A 19,157-nucleotide genomic window follows, 5' to 3' on the forward strand; every position below is an offset into this window, starting at 1 on the left:
CCAGCCAGACTGCGGCATTTGTGCCCAGCCAGACTGCGGCAGGATGTAACTCAATGGTAGAGCACCCCTGGGTTCAATCCTCAACACCAAAAAAAAAAAAGAAAAAAGAAAGAAAATTTAATCTACTACCAGGTTTCATAGGCTAAATATATGGTGAATCTGTTTTATGATCATTAATATTCAAAATTGGCCTGTCCTCTCCTTTTTTTTTTTTCTGGAATTCCTCAAAATTCAGATCCATACACTGAAAGAAAAGTGAATTGGTATGTTTTAGATTGTCATCAACCAGACAGGAAAAGAACAAAGGAATGGAGATTTCCCCTTGTCACCTGACTGGACACCAGTCACTCCATTTCTGCCCACACCAACATTCTGGTTGAACGAATGGGATTCTGAGTCTCCACTTTGGCCTTGTCAACATAAGAGAAAGGAGGAAATGAACCCCCAGGGTGATACCGAGAAGCACTTAGAGGATGAGGGCAGCCCCTGGGTCCAATCCAATTCAGGCTGCTGGGCTCAGCCAGAGGCTCTGCCACTTCACAGTCTCCCAGGCAAGTGACTCTTCACCCTTGCGTTAGGTGCCCTCCTCTTTAACATGGAGAACATAATTGAACCTTGCCTCATAAACGTGCTGTGAGGATTGCCTGACTTAGTACATGTAAAGTGCTTGTACAAATGCCAGCCAAATATAAATGCCTGAGAAACGGTAATTTTATTTTGTCATAAATGAAGTACTCTTTTGTATTAGAACCTGCCAAAGAAACAGAACCAATATCTATCATCTGTTGAGAGACGGAGATGGGGAGAGATGTCCTATAAAGAACTGGTTCTCACGGGTATGGGGGAGTGAGAAGGTCCAGGATTTGCCCTCTGCAAGCTGGGACTAAGAAGGCAGGTGACATAGCTGAGTTCCTGTGGGAAGGCCTGAGAACCGGGGAAGAGAGGCAGGAAGGGATGGAGACGAGGTGGGTGAGGGCATGGAGAGGGGCAGGCTTTTATTCTATTCAGGCTCCCCAGAGACTGGATGAAGCCCGGAACAGCAACAGGGGGGGGGGGGATCTAGTTTATTGAGGCCACTGATTCAAATGCTAATCCCATCTAGAAAACCCTCACAGATAAACCCTGAAACAATGTTTAATCTGGGGACCCTGGTACCCTTCAACCTGGCGTGAAATTAAACCTCACACTGCTGTTGGCCAGGCCTGTACACAGCACAGGAACAGCCCCGAGGAGGAGACCAGCTGGTACAGTGGCAGATGCAGAGCAAAGAGATGAAAGTTGCTGCCCAGGACAGGGTAGGGCACGGGGTCCCTTCTAGCTCCATCTGCCATAGCAGAACCTCAGCAGCCCAGCTCAGGGCCCTGTCAACCACAAGTTGTAAATTCAGATGCCATCTGCAGTGCTCTGGTAATGCATGGTCTTTTTAAAGGAAAGCATGAAACACTTGGCACTTACCAACTGTCAAATCTATCTGACTGCAGGTGAGGATGCCTAAGGGCCTGTGGTCATCTCCAGACAATGAAAAGTTGGGAGACTTGAGCACATCCCTTCCTAATGGCCTCCACTCACCTGAACTGGGCATCCACTTAGCTGTACTCCGTGGCTTCTTGCCACAGCATCTATTCCACCCCTCCACAGCCTACTTTCTTGCCCTGCTAAGTTCTGCATCTCTTTCATGGCTCAGTTTGGTTGTAATTTCTTCCATGAAGTCTTCCCCACCTTCTTCCACCTCTATCCAGTTTATATTAAGTGTCCAAATGCAGTTTATGCATTTGGAAAGTCCCTGTACTCTGAGTGGCATCATATCCCACTCTCCTACAATCAACATTGAGTTCTCTGATCCCCACACCAGCCTCCTTAGGACAGAACTCATAACCCATGTGTGAGGAACATGGTGCCCGTCCCTTAACAGGCCCTCAACAAGTAGCAGCTGAGTGGATAAACAGACATCTGATTGCAAACCCTTGACACTTCTGCACACGAATCGCTTTCATGGTTTATCAATGTTTGAAGAGTCAGGAAGACTTATGGGCTTTTGGGAAAGAGAGTAAGACACCTCAACTGGAATATTCTGTAACTTCTGTAGCCAGTACCACTACCTCAATGGCAGAGACTGTTAGAGTCTGTAAACAAGTCAGGATGGCGCCTGGCATTTTGCCAGAGGGAGTGGTTTGTGAAGTAAGGCCAGCGAGCCATTAAGTGTGGAGATTCCTTATTGGTTGACTGATGTATCTAGTTTATGCTAATTAGATAAGCTGTGCAAAATGTATAAATACCTCTGTTGTCCTACAATAAACGGCTTCCACTCCTGCAGTATCAATGTACACAAGTTGCTTGTCACCACCTCCCCCCTGCCCCCCGGCTATTTTGCTGCAGCCGGACTGCGGCAAGAGACCGTGCAATCTGTTGAGAGAAACTTGTCTGGAAGCATCCCTATACAGACCCTGGAGCCTAGAGCCTGTCAGAGATAAACAGGAATAATGAGAACTTCCAATAAAGGAGCAAAGAACTTGTTTGGGAACAAAGAATAAGATGCACCCAGGACACATAATCAGACCAGCATGGCCTCTGGTATGCATGGAGAACAAGGGAAAGGTCAGAGATTTTATTGGAACAGAGAAATCTATACAGATGTTTATAAAAGAAAGTTCATTGGCACTTTGGGTACTTGAGGGAGCCAATGAACTCTGATTGGCATGTAGCAGCAGCTACTAAGTGAAGCCAGTCTTAAAGTCATACTAGGTAGTTTTCTTGACAGTTGCTAAAAAGAAGAATATAGTGTTAAGGATAAGGCAAGCTGTTTGGCTATATTGGCCCAGCAGAGCAGTTCCTGAACAATCTTTTACTACCTGATAGTTTCTCCAATGGTCTCTGAGCTCTCTTTTTGATGGGTATGACAAGAAATTTATTTCCACAAGCCCGAAGTATCAGGGGGTGGAACAAAGGAGGGCTTGGTGACAAGGCAAAGCCGTGGTGTAGTTTGATATCTGCATCAGTGACCTGTGTCCTTATTTGAGGGGGGTCTGAGGCCTGAGTCTGGAATAAAGGATTTCATAAGCAGAAGAAAGACTTAGTGAAAAAGAGATTCTGGGGCTGTATCTCAGTGGCAGAGTGCTCGCCAGGCACTGAGTTTGATCCCTTAGCACCACATAAAAATAAACATGCTTTCCATTAAAAAAAAGAGAGTCTGGGGGCTGGGGATGTGGCTCAAGTGGTAGCGCGCTCACCTGGCATGCGTGCGGCCCGGGTTCGATGTGTCTGCCAAAAACTAAAAAATAAGTATTAAAAAATTCTCTCTCTCTACCTCTCTCTCTCTCTCTCTCTCCCTCTCTCTTTAAAAAAAAAAAAAAAAAAAAGAGAGTCTGCCTTTCCACCGTGGCCTGATGCTCACAAGGAAAAGTGGAAATTAAGCTGCAGGGTGGGAGCAGAAATTCTCCCCAAAAGTAAAGTTGCTTCCTGAATTATTCCTAAAGCCTTGAGACACTTTGTTTCCACAGATTGGACAGGCGATTATATCTCAATCCTTGATAATCCACATAAAAAACGTGCTCTGAAGGCAAAAGCCAGGGTAGTGCAACTTCCTTTGCCAGGTGTTGGGGGCTGGCCCTTGGCAGAGGAGCAGAGGGCTGCCCACTTTCTCAGTGAACTTCCATTTCTGTCGTGTGCTTCTTGTGAAGAGTCACTGTTAAGAGTCAAACCGACTTCTTTTCCTCTCTCTCTCTCTCTCTCTCTCTCTCTCTCTCTCTCTCTCTCTCATCTGGAGGAGGGGCCTCCGTACTAGGCCTCCTTCGTATCTGCCCCCTCTGGGGTGTGTGTGTGGCTCTGTGATAGACAATCAAGTGGATGCTTCTCTTGCTTTTCTAAAGTCACAGTGACAAGTATTCGTTTTCGCTTTGATTTTTCCTATTCAGGAAATTCAGGACACAGTACAACCTTCCAAAATGGGTACTCTCAGCGTGTTTAGGGCTGCTATGGGTTGTCACAGCTGCAGCGACCTCAGCAGTAGACATACCGGTCATTGCAAAGGTTGACTTTTCTAAATAACATTTTTTTTGCAGATGATGAGTGCCCCAGTCTGGGAATTCCCCAGGAATGCAACTAGAATAATCAGAGGTTACCATGTCGCTCGTAGATTAAATTTGGCGGCTTTCCTTTCTGCTTTCCCTGCTTCCTTTTGTGTTTGCTAAATAGAAATCATATGTGGAATAAAAGTGTCGTAAAGCCCAGAAACGCAGAAAATGGTTCTAAAACAACAACAAATTCACTTTGCCTCTTTTCTTTTGGTAAAAACTAGAGACCATCCCCAGATCCACAGAAAACACTTGAGTGGGTGGGAAACGAGTTGCAGGAACTTACAGCAGGTCCATCGCCCTGGTTTCTGAAGGCGAGAACAGCGCAAAACGAGAGGCCCCGCTGGGATTCGAACCCAGGATCTCCTGTTTACTAGACAGGCGCTTTAACCAGCTAAGCCACGGAGCCAGCACGCCCTCCGCGCTCCAGATTGGGAGGGAAAAGGGAGGCTCTCGCTCCTGCAGCGTTTCCCGCTTTCTAGGTCCCGGAGCCGCCCGGACCCGCCAGACCCAGCGTGGACCTGGCCTCCGCCGCCACCGGGGCGCGGCCTTCGTCCCTGGGCTGAAGACCCTGCCTCCCCTCGCGCCCTCCGCGAGGTCAGGAGCCGGCTAGGTCCACTCACCCAGCGCCGAGCCGGCAACTGACCCGACCCGGCGGGAGCTGAGGACCCGCGACGACTCCGCGCGGCCCTGGTCGTGGGCGCTGAGCGCTGCTGCCCGCCCGCGTCCTCCCGGCTCTCGGTCCACGGAAGGCCTCCCGGGCGTCCAGCTCGGGCCGCTCCGCGAGGCGCCCACAGCTCGGCCCTCGCCGCGGCCCCGGGGTGGCTTCCCGAGGGGAGGCCGCGCTCGGCCGGCGGTGAGTGGGAGCGGACGCTGGGCGCGGCGTCCACGCCCGAGGCTCCCGGCCCTTCCCCAGATTCCTTGTCTTCACGGAAGGACTGAAGGTCCACCGACTTCACGGAAGGACTGAAGGTCCACTGACTTCACGGAAGGACTTAGGGTCCACTGACTTCATCGAAGGATGAGGGTCCACCGACAGCATGGAAGGACTGAGGGTCCACCGACTTCATCGAAGGATGAAGGTCCACCAACTTCACGGAAGGACTGAGGGTCCACCGACAGCATGGAAGGACTGAGGGTCCACCGACTTCACGGAAGGACTTAGGGTCCACCGACTTCACGGAAGGACTTAGGGTCCACCGACTTCACGGAAGGACTTAGGGTCCACTGACTTCACGGAAGGACTGAGGGTCCACTGACTTCACGGAAGGACTGAGGGTCCACCGACTTCACGGAAGGACTGAAGGTCCACTGACTTCACGGAAGGACTGAGGGTCCACCGACAGCATGGAAGGACTGAGGGTCCACCAACAGCATGGAAGCACTGAGGGTCCACCTACATCATGGATGGACTGAGGGTCCACCGACTTCACGGAAGGACTGAGGGTCCACCGACACCTTGGATGGCTGAGGGTCCACTAACAGCATGGTGAAGAGAGGCGCACCTAGGTGTTTAGCAGTCTATGATGACCATCGGACATTAGGGGGCTTGCATCGTATTTGGTCAGGAACAGGGCAATGACAGCACAGCCACACCTTTGACCAGCCGTGGCAGGCCACCAGACAGCACCGGCAAATAGAATGTGGTTTGGGTTTTCCTCTGACCGACAGCTGAAGACTTTAAGGAGCCAAATTAAGTTGTTTAAACTCCAGAGCTAAGTCTTGGAAGAAAACTGAGTCCGAGTGATCCTTTTACAAAAATCTGGGTGTGAGCCCGACCTTCCATTCAGGTTCCACTGACCAGGAAGGACCATGAAAACCTCACATAGGCTCTGCTCCACACATGACACTGGATAGGTGCAGGCCCTGTGTCACAGGTTGCGCACAGTGAGGTCAAGAAACAGCAGGGGCAAACAGTGCTGCCTGTTGGACACCTGGGAGCAAATCAGAAATAACAGGACAGGGAGCATAGAGAAGAGTCCACCACTGTGCTAGTTTATGTGTCAACTTGATTAGGCCATAAACACTGATCCAGATGTTTCTCTGAAGGTGTTTTGTAAATGTGGTTAACAATTACAATCAAGTACCTTAAATAAAGGGGATTATTCTCAGTAATGTAGGTAGGCCTCACCTATTTAGTTGAAAGACTTTAAGAACAAAGTAGGCTTTTCTGAGGAAAAAGAAATTCTGTTTCAAGGCTACAGCATCAGCTTCTGTCTGGGTGTTTCCAGCCTGTTGACCTTCTGTGTGTCAGACTGGCGGAGCATGTAAGCCAATTCCTACCAATATGCGTGTATGTACTTAATACAGTGTATGTGTTCATGGATTTAATCTCCTACTGGTTCTGTTTTCTTCCAGACTGTTTTTCTGACTTACACAATCACTAAAGAAAAGACTGAAAGTCTGAAATTTGGAGTTGGAACTGTCAAAAAAGAATACGCTGGAGAAGAACAAGGTGAAACCATACCTTGCTGTGGACCTGGCTGGGAAATTTGAGAAAGACCCTCAAAATCTGCAAAACAAAAGGAGGTTTCCATGGACAAACACTGAGAAAATTGTGGACAGAACCTCCAGCCAGCTGGAGTAAGGCCATTTTGGAGATACAGGATGGGACCTCTGACTTTCAGAGATGTCCTGGACCCTGCCTCCCATGCTAGGTCCGTAAGGAGGTAAAAGAGGACCCCGGGCAACCAGTTTGCTGTGTTTGGAGCACTGTTTCTCCATGTTCCCAAGTCCCTTTTCAGAATAAAAATCTCTTGATTTTAAAGGGGAGACCACTGTGAAGTTGGATAAGAAAATAAATGTTTATTTTGAATAACTCGTTACTGAAATTGCATGTTTTCTTCCATTATGGATGTAGAAAACAAACCATAGTTGTGTTTCAGCCCTCATGGAAAACACAAGCATTTTCACACCAAAATACAGTTGTTGCAAGCTTCTTAAAACATCACTTATCGTCAACACTGCTTTTAAATTAAGTATCTATCAGACCTCCCGCACGAGGGCTAGAGATTTACCTCTAGTACCTCAATCAAGGAGCACAGCATCATGGAGTAACCTAAAACATGTTGATGACATTTCAACATAGCTGGTTCCTCCTGAAATGGTGTAGGTGTACCCTTTTTTCCTTTGTGTTTTAAAGGTATTGTTCCAAGCTGCAGTCCCACGTCACCGAACTGCCCCGGGGTCTGCGAACAGAACCTGCCGAGCGGCGGGTCCAAGAGCAGGTCCACCCCAGCTGATGCAGAAAGGGCGCCCAAGGCGTTTCCGGGGGTGGCTGAGACGCAGGAACTGGAGGCAGAGCCTGTCCTGCTTGGTGGCCTCCGCTCCCCTACGGCGCTCCCTGGGCGGGGGATGGATCCCTTCTCAGACCCACGGGAGGACTGGACCCTGCACCGGAGGCGCTGTCCGCTGAAGGCCTCCCCGCGGGCAGAGGTGGCGGCCCTGAGCACTACGCAGGGAGAGGGCGCAGCTCAGTTCTGCTTAGGGAACTTTGAAAAAGAAAACTTTAATGACCTATAAAGAGACAAAAAAAAAAAAAAAAAAAAAAAAGGTCGAATCAGGCCGCCGACGCGGACTCGGGTTTCCCGGCCCCGTCGTGTTCCCGGGTCTCCCCAGGCTCCGCGCTCCCTTCCCGCCTGGCGCTGTGCGGTCCGTCCCCACCGCACCGTTTCCCCGGGGCGCAGGTGGCAGGTTTTCCTCTAGGCTCCACCTGAGGCCCGGAGCCGCCGCGTCGGTTGAATGGAATGCACGGGTGGAAGGACGGTGGGCAGAATGGACGCGGCTCGCGTCTCGCGTCTCGCATCTCGCGGCCCCTCTGGGGTGGCGGCAAGAGGGGCCGGCGACCAAGCGCTGCGAGCCTGGAGCGTTGGCGGGCGCAGCCCTCGGCAGCAGCCAGACCGCGGCCTTGCTTTTAGGAAGGGGCGCGGCCGAGGGAGTCAGCACGTGCGGGCCAGTGGCGCAATGGATAACGCGTCTGACTACGGATCAGAAGATTCCAGGTTCGACTCCTGGCTGGCTCGGGGTGTACGAGTTCCTTTTGCTCCTTCCTTCTCCGCACCCCCAGGGGGCGCCGAGGAGTAAAAGACCAACGCCAGGTCTACTCGGCCCGAACGTCCCAGCAGCCCCCGGGCCGCGCTTCGCCGGGACGCGCGGCCAGTTCGTGGCCCCCTCGCTGGTAGGAACCTGACATGGCCTACGTGGGGCGGGAGGTGGGAGGGCCAGCGTCCAAGACGAGTCGCTGAAATATGAGGCCCCATCCTTAAAAAATGTTTTATTTATATGACAGAGAGGGAGGGAGAGAGACTGGGATCCAGACTACGCCCTACTCGCTGGCGTTTGGGTCTTTTGTGGAGCGAGAGAAGAACTGGGCTTCTGCTTCCAGCGCCATCCTGCCCTACTCCCCTACGCGGGTCGCCCGCTGGCTCCGTCGGTGACCGGAGCACCGCAGAACACCGGCGCGGAGGCAGGCTGGGCAGCGCGTTTCCGTAGTGTAGTGGTTATCACGTTCGCCTCACACGCGAAAGGTCCCCGGTTCGAAACCGGGCGGAAACAGCGACTTGCCTTTTGGCGCATTCTTTTAACGTGTGCCTCTCCACGCTCCGCTGGCCCGGGGCAGGAGGGCGCGGGCGAGCCGGAGTGGCCGCAGGTGGGCGCCTGGTGGTCCCGCAGCTCCTACCCCGCGTAGTGATGCCTCCAGCGCCACTCGACTTTTGAGGGGGGAAAAGTTCACATTTACCTGAACCTGGGGAGAGTGCGCTTGTACCGGAACCTGGGGGGGGGGGGGGGGCAGTGCACCTGTGCCCGAACTGGGGGGGGGAGTGCATGTGTACCTGAGCTGGGAGGCCAGTGCACAGGTACCTGAACTGGAGGAGAGTGCACAGGTACCTGAACTGGGGGGAGTGCGTGTATACCTGAATTGGGGGGGAGGAGAGTGCAAGTTTAACTGAACTTGGGGGGATGTGCAAGTGTACCTGAACTGGGGGGGAATACACGTGTACCTGAAGGTGGGGGGAGAGTGCACGTGCACCTGAACTGGGGAAAAAAATAATGCACCTGAAAAATGGAGGGCCGGGTTACTTCATATGAGGCTTTTATTAAAGACCAGTAGCAGATGTCTCAAAATTGGAGTTACAAGACTACTAACTATATTTTCCTTTCTAATTGTGAATTGATAAAGATGTTAGTTTGTCATTTTATGTTGTCACTTTCCTCTATTAACTATTCTTGATCCATTCTATTTAGCAAACCACACTGACCCTGCCTTCTCTGCCACACAGGTCAGGACCTAAGAGGCTGTGCTAGGGAACCTCAGAGTGGGTCAACATTCGTGTCCTATGTTGGACTGCAGAGCCCAAAGGTTAACTTGGCTGGCTCCACAGGCAGGAGTGGGAGAGCAGGGAAGATGGTAGAGGGCCTCCCAAAGGTGCAGGGAGCTCTAGTTGACAAATAAGCACCTGGAAGGTGGGACTTTGTATGTTAAAACCTACCTCAGACTTAAGAAAATATACCCCTTCCTTGACCAGGTCTCCGATTCTCTTGCAAACAAGTCTCCAAGACTCTCCCTGTGTCACCACTCCAATCACTGTGATAGGCCAACATCAAGACCCTCACAGAACCAGGTGAGGGCTATTCAAAGGGTAACCACTGATTAAGAAGTCAGGAAGTAGAGGCAAAACTGTCTCAATGTCCTTGAAGACACTGGAAAGGGTGGTGGGGGGTATGGGAGGTACTCCTAATAAAACTTGAGGACAGAAGGGGACAGCAGTCCCTGTCCCTTCTGAGAGGACCCACTCTCTCCTTTGGTAGGTATTGCCTTTCCCCTTTCTTATTCCTTCTAATAAACTAAGGCCGTTACATTCCCTCAGTTCCTTGGAAGCCCGGGCTGCGCAGCATTAACACTGTTGCCACACATGAAGGGATGGGCTTCCTGGAGCCTGTTGACACCCGAACTGCAAGCTGAAAACAGGAGCTGGTCAGGCAAGAAGTAGGGAGAGGTCTGATGGTAAGAGTAAGGGCATTTGCAATGTGGTCAATGTTTAATGAATGAGTTATTGAATCAGAAAATAATTAAAACGCATACACAAACCAGTATGTTAGGTTTTTTACTTTAATAATCTTAAAAGTGCCTATTGTTTACCAAATAACTTTGTGTCCAGTGATTTCATGCATAATATTATTCCCACAACCCAATGTTGTGGGATATTATCCTCCCCGTTTAACTTGATCTTTAGTGAAAAAAAGGCAAACAGAAATTAAGTAACTTGCCTTGAGGTCAAAATAAATTAGTAAAGTCCAGAATAAGTCCCAGATCTGTAATATCAGGACCTAGAAGTCTCCTCATGTTGAAAAGTTTAAGGATTAGTGGTTTAAGTTCAACTGTGACCCATCCAAAACAATAATGGGGTGTTTCTGAGTAAATGAAGGAATGTCCAAGATGCCATTAGGAAATCATCTAATGTAAGTATCGGCAGCCTTCTACAAGCTAAAGAGTTGTGCTTTCCAAGTAAGACAGGTAATGACAAAATGACACTCCCAGGGGATTTAGGATCTTAGCTTATCTTCGGCAATGCAAATCTTGAAGAGATGTTGTTTCTGGACAAGGAACTTAATAGGATTTTTTAGACAGAAATATTCCCGGAGAAGTTGGGCTGCGGGAATGGTTTCCAATATTCTATAGCGCAGACACTATAGTTGACAATTAGTAGAAACTTTCAAATAACCAGTAGAGAGAACTTTGAATGTTCCCAACACCAAGAAAGGACAAACGTCTGAAATCAGAGCCACCAGCTACCCCAGCTGATCACCAGGCATGCATGTTGACACGGACTGAAATGCCACAACGTACCATACCTGCACGCTTACTACGTGTCAGTTAAAAATTACAAACACCGTAAAAGACACGTATTCCTGAAACACGAAGAGCAAATCATAGGTCGGCCTTCCAACCTCCTTACTCTCGCTAAGGTCCACTGGACTTCATCACAATACTGGATCACGGCTACCCGGAAATCCGGGGCACTGACGTGGGCCGGAGTGATTACGTCATGACGTTTCCGACCCTTCAACCTGAGCCCCAGCCGCGGGGGTGCTGAAAAGAGGGGGCTACGCGATGTCCTGCGTCCGCCCTCGTCCCATTGCCTCCCTTCCTCCCCCGGGGCCAGCGACCCCGCGGAGGCTCTCACGCCTCTAAAAACCCTCCGCATCCCCTCGGATCGCGCCGCGATCTTCCAAAGCCCTCTCGCTGCCCGAGCGCGCAGCCAGAGCAGCCCAGCGCGCGCCCGCCCGCCCGGACTTCCGGCCGCTCTAGGATGCGCGGAGGTCGGCGCTCTCGGTGTCAGCTGGCGGGTGGCCGGGATCGCCTCAGCAGGGCAGGCTGGTTCTGGGGGTCCAGAGCCCGCTGCGCTGCACGTGGCATCTCCCGAGCGGTGGTCTGATGGCTTGTTCGGCATCTTAAGTTTCAAGGGCTGGAGCCCTCCGACTGCAGAAGGAAGCCCATGGAGTCCTTTTAGAAATCACATTTTTAACAGTATCTAAAAAAATACCGAGGATGACAAAGGAAATCTAGTATATTACAAGTTATCAATTAAAATAACTCGTGACCTAGTAATATGTGTGCGTCTTCATTGATGTGTTAAGTATCAAGCGCTTAGACCCGCATGACTGTTAACTATTGGTAACCACCGTTTTGGAATACAAAAAGGTGTGGTTTTGTTGGTGAGAAAATCTTGGTAGGTCTTTGCACTGTGTTTACTGTGGCTTGCGGCAACAGTCATAAGTGGTGGAATGTAAGTTTCCTTTGTAGGTTGGAGATGAATTCCCGCGGGGGCGGGGGCGGGTGCCTGTTATCCAAGCGACTTGGGAGGCTGAGGCAGGAAGATGGCAAGGGGGAGGCCCTGTCTCAAAAAAAAAAAAAAAAAAAGTCTGGGGTTGTGGCTCAGTAGTAAAGTGCCCCTGGGTTAAATCCCCAGTACCAAAAAAAAAAAAAAGGTAATTCCTGCCTGCCTGCCTCCAACTTCACCAACCCCCAGATTAGGAAACCCTGAGGTGCTCACTTGCTTTTGGTTTCGTGGTGCTTGGGGTTGAACTCAGGGCCTGGGCCTTCTCAGCACTCACATTACCAATAAGTGATGCTCCAAGTCTCCATTTTTCTTCCTTATGTATTTATTTTTTGTTGTTGTTTATTAAAGGTTTGTTTGGTTGGTTGTAGATGGATACAGTATCTTCATTTAGAATTATGTGGTGCTGAGGATCAAACCCAGTACTTCACATGTGAGGGGCAAGTGCTATACCACTAAGATATACAGCCCCAGTCCTTCCAAAGTGCTTTCTTAACACGCTGCCTAGCACATTAAAAGCCCTTCATAAATTTAGAGATTGGTAATTTTATTGTCGTTTTTTCTTTCACCCAACCATATTTCTTTTAGGTGACCACTGAGACCAGGACAAAGGACAGGTGGCTGTGAGGAACAGATGTGACTCCACTTTTGAAAATAGATAAATAACAGCAGCTTCTACCTCAAGGCTTGTCCTAAGGAAAGGGGCATGACCCTTGTCCTTGGAAAAACCCTCAGAGCCTTTCTAGGCAGACATCCACCCTGCTGAGTTGTTTGTAAATAATGGGAGAGATCTGCAGCGATAGGTGTCCCTGACTCAGTTAGACCAGAGACCTTGTGCATAATAGAAGAAAAAGTGGGCCCAAATCGTCATCATATTGGCTTAGGACCTGACTTCCTTAACCATACTCCTAAAGCCCAAGAAGTAAAATCAAGAATCAATAAATGGAATGGATTCAAACTAAAAAGCTTCTTCTCAGCAAAGGAAAAAATCAATAATGTGAAGAGAGAGTCTGCAGCATGGGAGAAAATCTTTACCGCAAGCACCTCAGAAAGAGTACTAATATATCCAGGGTATATAAAGAACTCAAAAAACTTAACACCGAAAAACCCCCATAATCCAATCAACAAATGGGCCAAAGAACTGAACAGACACTTCACAGAAGAAGAAATAATCCATCAACAAAAAAATGTTCCAACATCTCTAGCAATTAGAGAAATGCAAATCAAAACTAATCTGAGATTTCATCTCACTCTAGTCAGAATGGCAATTATCAAAAATACAAACAATAAAAAGTGTTGTCGAGGATGGGGGAAGGTACAGTCATACATTGCTGGTGGGACTCCAACTTGCTGCAACGACTAAGAAAGCAGTATGGAGAGTCCTCAGAAAACTTGGAATGGAACCACAATTTGAACCAGCTATCCCACTTCTTGGTTTTTATAAAAGTACTTAAAATGGGCAACTTCAGTGTTGCAGCCACATCTATGTTTATAGTAGCTCAATTCATACTAGCTAACCTATGGAACCAACCAAGAAAATGTAGCACACATGGAGTCAGAATTAGCAGGCAGTCAGTATAGATAGGTAAATCAAATCAGGTCAGATGGAGTCAGGCCAATTTTGAGTGAGTCCAGAAAGTAGGAGACTGTCCCCTGAGGGATTGAGACGTTAACTCCTCCAGAGCCCTTCCTCCACCCTTATCAAGAACCTGTCCCTGCTCCAACCTGTTGCTAAGGTCACCTGTCCCAGGAATTGCCCCTCCCTACAGGGAGCTAATTGTAAATTAATGTGTCCTGAGCTGCTCCATCCTGCCCTTCCCCCTTCAGCCCACCTGTTCCCCACCTTTGGACCATCCTAGCAAGCACTCCTGGGACCTAGTCACTTACACAGGAAGGAGAAAGGTAAGGGGGAAAGGTCAGAGAACAGAGGAAGCCTAGGACATACAAAAAGGGCAGAACACCTCCTTCTTGGGATACCAGGACACCAGCTATGGCCCCTTCTCCCTCCCGAGAGAAGTCTATGTTACCCCTTTTTGATAAACCCTGCTTTATATGCTTGCCTCGGCGTGCTTCTCTAATGTTCAAACTTCACGGTAACCGGTGGTATTACATATACACACTGGAATATTACTCAGCCTTAAAGAACAAAGAAATAATCCTTTCTTGCAGGTAAGTGAATGGAACAAGAGAATATTATGCTAAGTGAAATAAGCCTATTCCAAGAAACCTAAAGGCCGAATGTTTTCTCTGATAAGCAGATGCTGATCCATGGGGCGGGGGTGGGGGTGGGGGTGTGGTAGCACAGAATGAAGGAACTTTGGATTGTGCAGAGGGGACTGAAGGGAGGGGTGGGACTGTGGGGGTGGGAAGAACAGTGGAATGAGACAGACTTTATTGAAGCCAGATTTAAAGGAAAATAGTGTAGCTAGGGAATCGGGTCTGATGGGGAACATGGAGTCCGATTTGAGTCTGAGAAATCAGAAACCACACCTGAGAGACTGAAATATTAATGTTCCCAAGCCCAGGCCTATACTGCCCATCCTAAAGAATTATTAATGAAGCAATTCCTGAGCAGACAGGGAATTGTTAATTAATTTGCCCTGGGCTCTCTTCCTGCCCATCTCCCTCCAACACACACTTCAGCCCACCTGTTCCTCACCCAAAACCTGCATTGCCCATTACATATGCAGAATAAAGGAAATGAACAAGAAAAAGGAGAAGAATGTAGAGGGACAAAGGAAACTTTGGATAAGGGATGGTGGGCACCGGGACACAGGCCTGTAATCCCAGAGGCTAAACCAGCCTCAGCAAATTAGCAACGCACTTAGAAACTCAGTAAAAAAGCCTGTTGCTAAATAAAATATAAAGAAAGGCTGGGGATGTGGCTCAGTGGTTGAGCATCTCTGGGTTCAATTCTCAGTACCAAAAAAAAAAAAAGGGGGGGGATGGGACTTACTTATCTCATGGATTCTGCCTCATGAGTTCCCTTCTTCCACAGGGAGAAGTTTCTCTAAGCTTGCCTTGGTGTGCTCCTTTGGCTATATATATATATATATATATATATATATATATATATATATATATATATATATATATATAAATGTCTTAAAAAAAACAAGCAATATTCACTTACCAGGTGTCAGGAGCTGTGCTGGACAAGGGGATGGGGGCACAAATAAATCAGAGTCCAACCTGTTAACGTAAATCAGTTGGAGCTAAAATAGTGCTGTCCTCCCACTCCAGTTGGGTGAAAAGAGTAATCTGGTGGAAAGGAGCAGTAGCGAAGTGAGAGAACTGGCAGGAACACGTGCTCTTTTCTGCTGCAGTCCGGCTGCAGCAAACTAGGGGGGGGGGTGACAAATAACTTGTGAACGTTGATACAGCAGGAGTGGAAGCCGTTTATTGCAGGACAGGAGCAGTATTTATACATTCCACACAGCTTATCTAATTAGCATAAACTAGATACAGCACTGAACCAATCAGGAATCTCCACACTTAATGGCTCGCTTTTGTTACTTTTCAAACCACTCCCTCTGGCATTTTGCCAGGCACCATCCAGACTTGTTTACGAACTTTAACATTCCCCTGGCAAAATGCCAGGTGTTATTTTGACTTGTTTACAGACTCCAACACTTTTCTTTTTTTCTTTTTATTTTTTGGTGGTACTGAAGTGGCACCCCCTCTCTCCACAGAAAAGCCCTCTTCACCATGGCTGATTTTAGGACTGTCAGAAAAAGAGTCCAATGTAGATAAACTTCCTATTTTCATGTCGCCCTGTTTTACTAGGCCACTGGCCAAGAAGATACCAGCACTCCAGGTGCTGGACACCCCCTTACTAGTTTTTCACAAACGTATCCAGTATAGTACTTTGAAGAAATGTGCAAACAAGGCCTCTGGCCTTGAGCTGGGCTTCACAGAGATGTCTACATTTTTAAGATAAGTTACAAGTGGGCTCCATGGTAACAGCTGGCAGGGGGAGGGAAGAAAGAAGCTCCCCCCTTCTCAGGTGTGGTCCTTGAAGAGTTAACATGTCCAGAACAGTGAAAGAAAAAGCTGCTTTTAGGTGAACTTCTGAGCCCCTCCCTTACACGCTGGGTATAAAACTCTGAAACTCCCTGAACTCGGGGTTCAGGGGATTGATTGATTACAGCAAAGGCTGTACCCTCTGAACCTGGCTGCAGCCAAATAAAACTGTTTCCTGCTGTCTTCGGCCTGGTTTGTCCCTACAACAGTACTAGGGATTAAACCCAGGGGCACTGGACCACTGAACTGCATTCCCAGATCTTTTTATTTCTTATTTTGAGTCAAGAGCTCACTAAATTGCTAAGGCTGGTCTTGAACTTATGATTCTACCTTCCCAGTCACTGGGATTACAGGTATGTACCACCTCCCCTTGTAGGCCTAGAGGCATGCTTTTTTTTTTTTTTTTAAATATTTTTTAGTTGTAAGTGGACACATATCTTTATTTTGTTTTAATATGGTGCTGAGGATCAAACCCAGTGCCTCACCCATGCGACCACTCTACCATTGAGCCACAACCAGCCCTAGAGACATGCTCTTCAAGATTAGTTCCTTGTGTATTCACCAAACATTTAAAGATCTTCAATTGTCTGTCAAGGCCACAGGACCCAAGGACCCTGCCCTAACCAGAGAGAAAAGGGAGGGATTCAACTGTTAGCGAAGGAAAAAAGCTCTTCCACTTGAGGAGACGGTAGAAAATAAGCCAAAGTGAAAAGATCCAGGGCTGAACTAACCATCCACACTTGCAAGGAGAGTCAGAAGGAAGTCTGCACAAAGGATTTGGATCTGTTCCAGGCTAAGGCCGACGGGAAGCTGAGGCCGCCCGTGTCAAACCCCAGGAACTCCTGTCCCAGGGGCTTGGATTCTGCCCATCAGGAAAAACAGGGCTTTTAAAGGCTAAATTCCAGGTGTGCTGTGACAGGGGTCCTGACAGTGTGTTGAAATTCACTTCATAGATCCTCCTCTTGTCGTAGGACAATTAATGGAAGAAAAGATAACACTGTCTCTCTAATCTTGTTAGGGTGAGGGAGTGGGGAGAAGACAGAGAAAAAACATGTTCTTTTAAAAATAAGCCTCAGAGCATATGTTCAGAGTTTCTATTCAAAAGGCCAAAGTGGACCACTGTTATAAGAGCAGAAATCATGAGTTTCCTGGAGGGTTAGGAAAGAGAAGAGGGGTCCCTGAGACACTTTCAAGGGAGAGTGGGTCCTCTCAGAAAAGGAAGGTGCACCCCCTCTGCTCTCCAGTTTTATTAGGGGTCCCAGAGAAGTTTCTGTTAGAGTCTGTAAAAAAGTCAAAATAACACCTGGCATTTTGCCAGGGGAATGTTAGAGTTGGTAAACAAGTCTGGATGATGCCTGGCAAAATGCCAGAGGGAGTGGTTTGAGAAGTAACAAAAGAGAGCCATTAAGTGTAGAGATTCCTGATTGGTTGACTGATGTATCTAGTTTATGCTAATTAGATAAGCTGTGTGGAATGTATAAATACTGCTCCTGTCCTGCAATAAACGGCTTCCACTCCTGCTGTATCAACATACACAAGTTCTTCGTCACCCCCCCCCCCCCCCCCCCCCCCCCCGGGTTATTTTGCTGCAGCCGAACTGCGGCAAGTTTCCAGAGAGTTTTGCCTAAATTCACCTCTTGACTCACCAGGGATTAACCCAGGACTGCTTAGCTGCTGAGTCATATTCTCAGCCTTTATAATAATAACAATCATTATTATTTTTAAAAGATTTGAGACAGAGTCTCACTGAGTTGTTTGGGGTCTCACTGAATTTACTGAGGCTGGCTTCCAATTTAGGATCTCTGCATGGCTGGCATTATAGGCATACTCCACGCCCCGCACTTCTTCATTTCTGATTGATAGCACAGAAACTGCAAGGACAACCTGGAAGAGAGAAGAGGATATGGTGGACTCAGAGTTGGAATTTTAAAGGAAATTGAATCTGCCTGTTTTTGCCTCAATTTCCTGCCGAACAGCTCTCAGCAAACTTTCTTTGTGAGGGTCTTGATGTTTTAATTGCCAAGGTGATTGAGGGTTGTGACAGTTTGGGTAATAAGGGAGGGCCCAGGCTGTCTGGGAAGGTGTGACATAATCTTGAAAAATAGTTTTACTTAAGTGCATGCAATTACGACTGGGGGAGGTTTTGACATATCAGGCCCAATCTTCCACGGCCTGTCAGTCAGATAAGGCTCCCAGTGGCTTTCAGTCTCCTGTGGTCCTTTCCCTGCTTGCCCATTCATGGCTGAGTAACTACCCCACCGTTCTCAGCATGATCTTTGCTGGGGAGAACTAGAAAAGACTCCTATTTTCCCTCCCACAGGTCAGGAAGCCATAGATTAAGCTGTTTTATGGAGTTTAAGAAGCAAAGGAGGTGTGGGGAAACCACCATTAGAGGCAAAGCCAGTACAGCAAAGACTGTCTTTTCCTTATCAAAGGATACAATTTTATCTTGTTTTGAAAGTGTCAGGCCTAGCTGGGGGTATGACATGTGCCTGTAACCCAGCTACCGGGGTGGCTACTAGGGAGGCTGAGACAGGAGGCAATTTAGGCAGATCCTGTCTCCAAGCTAAAAGGGCTGTGAATCTAGTTCAGTGGTAGAGGGTTCCTGAGTTAAATTCACAGTACGAAAACACAGAACTTTAGGGAAAAATCAGATAAGATTTGAATTTCACAAAAACTTCTATCAGTCTTTGAATAACTGAGTAGGAAGTGGGTGGGTGCTAGAAGTGGAGGTTTCCTGACAGTAAAATAGATGGCTTTATTTTAGGCCTAGAAATCAGGTTTATCTAGGGTGAGCAGGAACAGCTGTCTGCTTTATTAAACAAATTTAAAAAGACAATTGCCATAGTGCCTGCAACAGATGTTAAGAGCCATTGAGCAATAGGATGGACATAGAAAGTAGAACATATTTCATATTTTCACTAAATTTCCTACATGCCTCTCTCTTGAATATGAACAGGTAGACTGACAGTGGATTGCATGTGAGGAATGGAGAGGGAACAAGGGGGGTCACTCTGGGTGTCTCTGTAGAGAGGCACCCAGATTTCTAGCTCTGGAATTTAGCTGGATGTTTGGGTTACTACTCACCAATGTAAGGAAGCTAGGAGAAGGAAGAGGAGAGATTGACTGATGAGTGCCAAGAACTGAGAAGGGCCAGATTTTACCCAATGGGCAAGCTCTTAAATTAACCTGCTACAGTTTTGTGGGTGTTGGCAGAATTCATGAG

General features: G+C 48.1%; 3 non-coding genes across 3 annotated transcripts; 2 read left to right on the plus strand and 1 right to left on the minus strand.

Annotated features, from left to right (window-relative positions):
- Window positions 1-4,405: 4,405 nt before the first annotated feature.
- On the minus strand, window positions 4,406-4,479 carry Trnat-agu (transfer RNA threonine (anticodon AGU)). Its single transcript has one exon. It is a non-coding gene; the product is annotated as a tRNA-Thr (tRNA).
- A 3,540-nt stretch (window positions 4,480-8,019) lies between these two features.
- On the plus strand, window positions 8,020-8,092 carry Trnar-acg (transfer RNA arginine (anticodon ACG)). The gene has a single exon. It is a non-coding gene; the product is annotated as a tRNA-Arg (tRNA).
- Window positions 8,093-8,551: 459 nt separating this feature from the next.
- Trnav-cac (transfer RNA valine (anticodon CAC)) lies at window positions 8,552-8,624 on the plus strand. The gene has a single exon. It is a non-coding gene; the product is annotated as a tRNA-Val (tRNA).
- Window positions 8,625-19,157: the final 10,533 nt, after the last annotated feature.

The sequence above is a fragment of the Marmota flaviventris genome, chromosome 6 (genome assembly GCF_047511675.1).
Source record: "Marmota flaviventris isolate mMarFla1 chromosome 6, mMarFla1.hap1, whole genome shotgun sequence".
NCBI lineage: Eukaryota > Metazoa > Chordata > Mammalia > Rodentia > Sciuridae > Marmota > Marmota flaviventris.